Source organism: Rhinoraja longicauda, chromosome 2 (genome assembly GCF_053455715.1).
Source record: "Rhinoraja longicauda isolate Sanriku21f chromosome 2, sRhiLon1.1, whole genome shotgun sequence".
In the NCBI taxonomy this organism is placed as follows: domain Eukaryota; kingdom Metazoa; phylum Chordata; class Chondrichthyes; order Rajiformes; family Arhynchobatidae; genus Rhinoraja; species Rhinoraja longicauda.
Genome location: NC_135954.1, coordinates 110,350,416 through 110,358,641, shown reverse-complemented (window position 1 = coordinate 110,358,641; position 8,226 = coordinate 110,350,416).

Here is an 8,226-nt window from a genome sequence, read left to right as displayed (position 1 = left end):
AGAATGCCAGCTTGGTCAGCATGAGCCAGATGGGCCGAAGGGCCTGTTTCCGCACTGGATAGCTCTGTGAGCCCAGGAACGGGACCCATCGGCCCAACTGTTCCATGCCCATCAGGGAGAACGCCATTTTCCTGCATTGGACCTGTATTTTCCATCTGCATTTTCCAATCTAGAGGCCTACCTGAATGCCCTTTGGAAGTTGTCATTGTGTTGACCTCTACCATCTCCTCTGGCAGCTCGTTCCAAATAGCTGCCAACTGTTCACCTCAACCAACAATGGCCCTACTCCACAAGCCCAGCTCTTGGATTTTTAGTTGCAAGAAACAATCCCAGGTATTCACTGGAGTTTAGAAGGATGAGAGGGGATCTTATAGAGACGTGTAAAATTATAAAAGGACTGGACAAGCTGGATGCAGGAAAAATGTTCCCAATGTTGGGCGAGTCCAGAACCAGGGGCCACAGTCTTAGAATAAAGGGGAGGCCATTTAAAACTGAGGTGAGAAGAAACTTTTTCACCCAGAGAGTTGTGAATTTGTGGAATTCTCTGCCACAGAGGGCAGTGGAGGTCAATTCACTGGATGAATTTAAAAGAGAATTAGATAGAGCTCCAGGGACTAGCGGAATCAAGGGATATGGGGAGAAGGCAGGCACGGGTTATTGATTGTGGATGATCAGCCATGATCACAATGAATGGCGGCGCTGGCTCGAAGGGCCACATGGCCTCCTCCTGCACCTATTTTCTATGTTTTCCAAAGCTTCACGGCAGTATCTATGTGGTGGACTCCCAAACCCCCCTCTTGCCCTTCCCCCAGTCCCACCCATCCCAGGGGAGGGGGGAGAATGGCCATTGCAGAGAGCCTGTCAGGTTATTGTATTGATTAGGTTAGATGTGGAGAAGATGAGTGAGGTAGGTGGAGGTGGAGGCTGCTGGGAGAGGGTGGTCAATCGCAGTCCTCTTGAATGGACCTCGGTGGAAGGAGGACAAATGACGACGTTAAAAAGACCCTGGATCAGTGCGGATGAGTTGTGCCAAGGGGCATGTTTCCCTGCTGAATGACCATAACAGGCCTGTCAATGCCCTCCACGGATGCTGCTCGACCCGCCGAGTTCCTCCAGCATTGTGCATGTTACATTTATCAGCCAGTGATTCTGGAACTCACTGCCTCAGAGTTCTGGAGTCTGGGATATCCTAAATAATGCAAAACATACTCGGCTAATGAAGTATGATTGTGATTGAAAGCAGCAGAGGACTGGACGGCACGGTGGCGCAGCGGTAGAGTTGCTGCCTCACAGCGCTAGAGACCCGGGTTGCATCCTGACCACGGCTGCTGACTACGGAGTTTGCACGTTCCCCCTGTTACCTGCGTGGGTTTTCTCTAGGTGCTCCAGTTTTCCCCCACACTCTAAAGACATCCAGGTTTGTAGGTGAATTGTCCTCTTGTAAATTGTCACTAGTGGGTGTGCGGGTGGTCACTGATTGCACAGACTCGGTGGGCCGAAGGGCCTTTATCTACGCTGTGCCTCTAAACTCTCTAAAGTGTGCATGAATCACTTCAAGTTAGCAGGCCGGTCCACCGAGGGGTGAACAAGACAGCAAGCAGGTTGGTCTTTATTGTGAAAGTGTTGGGAGTTTAAGACTAGGGAGGTTTTAGTTTAGAGATACAGCGCGGAAACAGGCCCTTTCGGCCCACCGGGTCCGCGCCGCCCAGCGATCCCCGCACATCAACACTATCCTACACACACCAGGGATGATTTTTACATTTACCAAGCCAATTAACCTGCAAACCTGCACGTCTTTGGAGTGTGGGGGGAATCCGAAGATCTCGGAGAAAACCCACGCAGGTCACGGGGAGAAATGTACAAACTCCTCACAGACAGCACCCGTAGTGGGGATTGAACCCGGGTCTCCAGCGCTGTGAGGCAGCAGCTCTGCCCGCCAAGTGTTTCCAAGAAGGTTTCTTGGATCAGTATGTGGACAATCCAAGTGGAGGAGCGACCTTGTGTTAGGGAAAACCGCCTGGCCCAGGAGACCGGTGTTTCAGTGGTAACAGCGATCGCATCTCTTTAATATATAATGTGGACACAAGGAACTGCAGATGCTGGCTCCTGAGACACTACCTGGCCCGCCGAGTTACTCCAACACTTTGTGTTAGTTTATGATATAGTTATGAATAAGGGTAAGTGTGGACCTTATCCAAGATGGTGCTTATCCAAGATGGCGCCCAGACCAGGCGACTCTTTGTGTGCTGGTCACAGAAGTGGATCTGCAATCACGCATCACATAAACTCCACTCTTCTGGTTGTTGTTAAACACTTTAATTCTCCTCCCCACTCCCACACGGACCTTCCTGTCCTGGGCCTCCTCCATTGTCAGAGTGAGGCCAAATGCAAATTGGAGGAACAGCACCTCATATTTCGCTTGGGCAGCTTACAGCCCAGCGGTATGAACACTGATTTCTCTAACTACAAGTAATCCTTGCATCCCCTCTCTCCATCCCTCCCCCACCCAAGTCGTACCAGCTTCAAAGTCGTCTTGTTAAGTCTCATTGTCTGTAACTCGTTTTCACCTATCCCACAGCTAACAATGGCCTGTTTCATTGATCGTCGTTACTTTTTTGTATATATGTTTCATTCATTTGTTCTATATCTCTCTACATCACCGTCTATATTTCACGTTTCCCTCTCCCCTGACTCTCAGTCTGAAGAAGGGTCTCGACCCGAAACGACACCCATTCCTTCTCTCCAGAGATGGTGTCTGACCTGCTGAGTTACTCCAGCACTGTGTGCCGCTCTTTTAAACCTCTACACTGTGATCGGCTCGATTGTAATCATGTATTGGCTTTCCACTGACTGGTTAGCACGCAACAAAAGCTTCTCACCGTACCTCGGTACACGTGACAGTGAACTAAACTCAAATGAAATTGGGGGAGGGCAGATGGCAGCGTAATTAGGCAGCAGGTCTGGGGAGGGGGGGGGGGGGGGGTAAATTGGGAGCAGCTGTCATTAATTAAGTCCACCTCTGACACCTGGGGCATGTTTAAAGACCAGCTGCTCAGCGATGAGCAGAATGTTCCGGTAAGGAGGGACAAGGTAAGAGAACCAGGCAGTTGGAAATTGTGTTTTTTTAAAAAAAATACATGTGAGATTTAGAGGATGGCATGAGTTGGGGTCTTTCAGTGGTCTCACAAAGGCAGGGAACAACTCTAGCTGGGAATAAGAAGAGCTAGAAGGGGCCATGAAACCAGAGTAAAGAGGTTTGCACTGAAGGTCGACACAAATGCTGGAGTAACTCCAGCGGGGCAGGCAGCATCTCTGGGTGACGTTCCGGGTCGAGACCCTTCAGACTTTTCATTGGCACGCTACCTCCTTCTGGCAGCTTGTTCCATACACCCACCACCCTTTGTGTGAAAAAGTTACCCCTCAGATTTCTATTAAAGTTATCCCTAAGATTCCCCTTCACTTTAACCTTATGTCCTCTGATCCTGGATTCCCTTACTCTGGGCAAGAGACTGGAGGGGAGGGGGGGGGTGGGGACAAGAGGGTAACTAGAGGGGGGAGGGCCACTGAAGGATAAAGGGCATTTATGCTTCGCCAGAGGATGTAGGTGAGGTGCCAGATGAGAACTTTGCATCAGATTTAACCAAGGACACGGAGGTTAGTGTGATCAGTGTGGGGAATGCGAACATGGTAGGGCATTCTGAGATTAGGAAGCCTCTGGAACCATTCCTGACTCTAGTGGAAGATCACTACAAAAACCTCCCTAATCCCTACAGCCACCTCTTTCGGAACCCTGAGGTGCAGTCCATCTGGTCTAGGTGACTTGTCCACCTTTAGCTCATCCAGCTTCCCAAGCACCTTCTTAGTAATAAGCATTGCCCTCACCCCCACCCCCCAGAGTCTCTTGCCCAGAGTACGGGAATCCAGGACCAGAGGACATATGTTTAAGGTGACTGAAGGGGAAAAGATTTAATAGAAATCTAAGGGGTAACTTTTTCACACAAAGGGTGGTGGGTGCGTGGAACAAGCTGCCAGAGGAGGTAGTTGAGGCTGGAACTTGCCTCAACATTTAAGAAACAGTTAGACAGGTACATGGATCAGGACAGGTTTGGAGGGATATGGACCAAGTGCGGGCAGGTGGGACTAGTGTAGCTGGGACATTGTTGGCCGGTGTGGGCAAGTTGGGACGAAGGGCCTGTTTTCACACTATCACTCTATGACTCTTAACACCTGCCGTTGCTGTTCCTCCATCATTCCTGCTGGGGTCCCCTTCCAGTCAACTTTAGCCAGCTCCTCCTCCTTCATGCCTCCTTAGTATCATTTACTCAACAGTAATACCCATACCTCCGATTTCACCTTCTCCCCCTCAAATTGCAGGTTGGATTCTACCATGTTACGGTCCTTGGGAATCCTTCACCTTTAGCTCCCTCATCAAGACTGGTTCATTGCATACATCTAAACCAGAATTGCCTTTTCCTTAGTAAGCTGCTCTAAGAAGCCATCTCATGCGCACTCTCCAAATTCCTCCTCCTGGGGACCAATACCGACCTGATTTTCCCAGTCTACCTGCCTATTGGAATCCCCCACGCCCACTGCAACTTTGTCTTTTCTATTCCCTGATGTAATTTGTGCCCTACTTCCTGACTCTTTGCATCCCTCTGGTTCAAGTGCAGTCAACAGGTTTGTTTTCAAGGGGACATTGTACCTATCTCTGGAAGAATTTGCATTAAGTCAGGTTCCCCTAACTCAAGCTTTCTGTAACGAGAGGAGCCCTGAACTTTTAAACCCAAGTACCTGATCTTCAGAGGCCTGTATAGACCTCCCATCAAGGTCTTTTTAACCCTTGCTGTTTCTTAACTCTACCCACGAGCATTCTAAATCCCGGGTGCTGTCAGCGTGTGTGGAGTTTGCACACTACCCCGTGACCGCGTGGGTTTTCTCCGGGTGCTGCGGTTTCCTCTGGCATCTCAATGACGTGATGGTTTGTAGGGTAATGGCCCTCTGTAAAATTGCCCTTTGTAAAATAGAGTGTGCGGGGAGTGGATGAGAAAGTGGGATAGCATAAACCTAGTGTGAACAGGTCGGTGTGGGCCGATGGGCCTGTTTCCATGCTGTAATGCTAAATTCAACTACACTTATTCGACAAATCCAAAGTAATTTTTTGAACTTGTTACTGACAGAATAGATTGTGGTAAATTTGAACAATCCGAGGCCATATGATAGCGAAAATCCTGGGAATTATAATCCCCAGGGTTGTAGGGAGGGGAGGGAGGATAAAAAGCATAATTTTCAGGTTGCAAATAGTTTGGTGCTGAGGCTCCAGCTGTGCAACATCTGTGTCATTGATTCAGATGAGAGCATCAAGTATAACATATCCTTGCTGATGATTTCTTGATTAGTACGGGTGTCAGAGGTTATGGGGAGAAGGCAGGAGAATGGGGTTAGGAGGGAGAGATAGATCAGCCATGATTGAATGGTGGAGTGGACTTGATGGGCCGAATGGCCTAATTCTACTCCTATTCCTTATGAAATGATACAAAGCTAATGGGCTGTCAGAAAAGAGGCAGTTGGGTTTGGTGAAGGCGTAGAGAGGTGAAGACCAAGAAGGTGGCAGATGGAATACAAACTGGAAAAAGCACAATAATTGAAGATCAGGTACTTGGGTTTAAAAGTCCAGGGGCCGCTCGTTACAGAAAACTTGAGTTAGGGGAATCTGACTTCATGCAAACTCTCCCAGAGAATGGGGTACAATGACCCCTTGAAAATAAACTGTTGACTGCACTTGATCCAGGGGGATGCAAAGAGGCAGAAAGATTCTAAGGGGAGTAAGAGGCAACCATGGCTGACAAGGGAAGTTTGGAATTGAATAAAACTAAAAGAAAAGGTGTATAACATAGCAAAGAGTAGTGGGAAGCCAGAGGATTGGGAAACTTTCAAAGGACAACAGAAGGTAACAAAAAGAGCAATATGGGCTAAAAAGATGAGGTACGAAGTGAAGCTGGCCAAGAATATAAAGAAGGACAGTAAAATCTTCTTAAGGTATGTTAAGAGAAAAAGATTTGTTAAGACAAATGTGGGTCCCTTGAAGACAGAAACAGGTGAATTTATTATAGGGAACAAGGAAATGGCAGACGGGTTGAAAAGGTTCTGTTATTTGGTTCCGGCTTCACTACGGAAGACACAATCTCCCAGATTGGGACTGAAGGCTGATAAATCCCCAGGGCCTGATGGTCTGCATCCCAGGGTACTCAAGGAGGAGGCTCTAGAAATCATGGACGCATAATTTCTATAGATTCAGGATCAGTTCCTGTGGATTGGAGGGTAGCTAATGTTAGCCCACTTTTCAAGAAAGGAACGAGAGAGAAAACGGGGAATTATAGACCAGTTAGTCTGACATCAGTGGTGGGGAAGATGCTGGAGTCAATTATTAAAGAGGTAATAACGGCACATTTGGATAGCAGTAAAAGGATTGGTCCAAGTCAGCATGGATTTATGAAGGGGAAATCCTGCTTGACTAATCTTCTGGATTTTTTTGAGGATGTGACAATTAAATGGATTAAGGAGGGCCAGTGGATGTAGTGTATCTGGACTTTCAGAAAGCCTTTGATAAAGTCCCACACAGGAGATTAGTGGGCAAAATTAGAGCACATGGTATTGGGGGTAGGGTGTTGACATGGATAGAGAATTGGTTGGCAGACAGGAAGGAAAGAGTAAACGAGTCCTTTTCAGAATGGCAGGCAGTGGAGAGTGGAGTGCCGCAAGGCTCGGTGCTGGGGCCGCAACTATTTACAATATATATTAATGATTTAGATGATGGAATTAGAAGTAACACTAGCAAATTTGCAGATGACACAAAGCTGGGTGGCAGTGTAAACTGCGAAGAGGATGCTAGGAGGTTACAGGGTAACTTGGACAGGTTGTGTGAGTGGGCAGATGCATGGCAGATGCAGTATAATGTAGATAAATGTGAGGTTATCCACTTTGGCGGCAAGAACAAGGAGGCAGATTATTATCTCAATGGTGTCAGATTAGCAAAAAAGGAAGTGTTACGAGACCTGGGTGTCCTTGTACATCAGTCACTGAAAGTAAACTTGCAGGTACAGCAGGCAGTGAAGAAAGCTAATGGCATGTTGGCCTTCATAACGAGAGGATTTGAGTATAGGAGTAAAGAGGTCCTTCTGCAGTTGTGCAGGGCCCTGGTGAGACCTCACCTGGAATATTGTGTGCAGTTTTGGTCTCCTAATTTGAAGGATATCCTTGTTATTTGAGGCAGTGCAGCCTAGGTTCACGAGGTTAATCCCCGGGATGGCGGGACTGTCACATGTGGAAAGATTGGAAAGACTAGGCTTGTATTCACTGGAGTTTAGAAGGATGAGAGGGGATCTTATAGAAACGTATAAAATTATAAAAGGACTGGACACGCTAGAAGCAGGAAAAATGTTCCCAATGTTGGGGGGAGTCCAGAACCAGGGGCCACAGTCTAAGAATAGTGGAGGCTAACTCAGAGAGTTAGATAGAGCTCTAGCGCTAGTGGAATCAAGGGATATGGGGAGAAGGCAGGTACGGGTTACTATGGATGATCAGCCATGATCACAATGAATGGCGGTGCTGGCTCGAAGGGCCAAATGGCCTTCTCCTGAACCTATTTTCTATGTTTCTATCCTGGACGAGTGTCTTTAGAGTTCAAAATAACATGAAATTATTTATGCCAGATGTGTCTGAGTGAGAAAATGCCTAAAGGTTTAAACTGTGGTTTGATTAAAATGGATGGTCTTGTTGGGATTTTGTTGCCTCTACTGACAACTCCAGCTCCCACGGATAAATTGGTTTACAATCACTTCTCCGGAGTGAAATCCTGATGTAACTCGGTGGTTGTCGATATTTTAATGTTTGAGTGTTGGTGTTCACCGGAATCTTAGTGTTCTTCTTCAGTCTGAAGAAGGGTCTCGACCCGAAACGTCACCCATTCCTTCTCTCCAGAGATGTTACCTATCCTGCTGAGTTACTCCAGCATTTTGTGTCTAAAGTGTCCTTACAGATGGACTCTAGAAGTTAATTTGCAGGTAGACAGCTAATTGGAACATTGGAGACACAAGGAACTGCAGATGCTGGAATCTGGAGCAAATCACAAAGTGCTGGAGGAACATCATAGATACCGACTGACACGTTGAGGGAATGGGACAGATGACGTTTCCGATTGAGACCCTTCTTGAGACTGGTGGAAAGCTG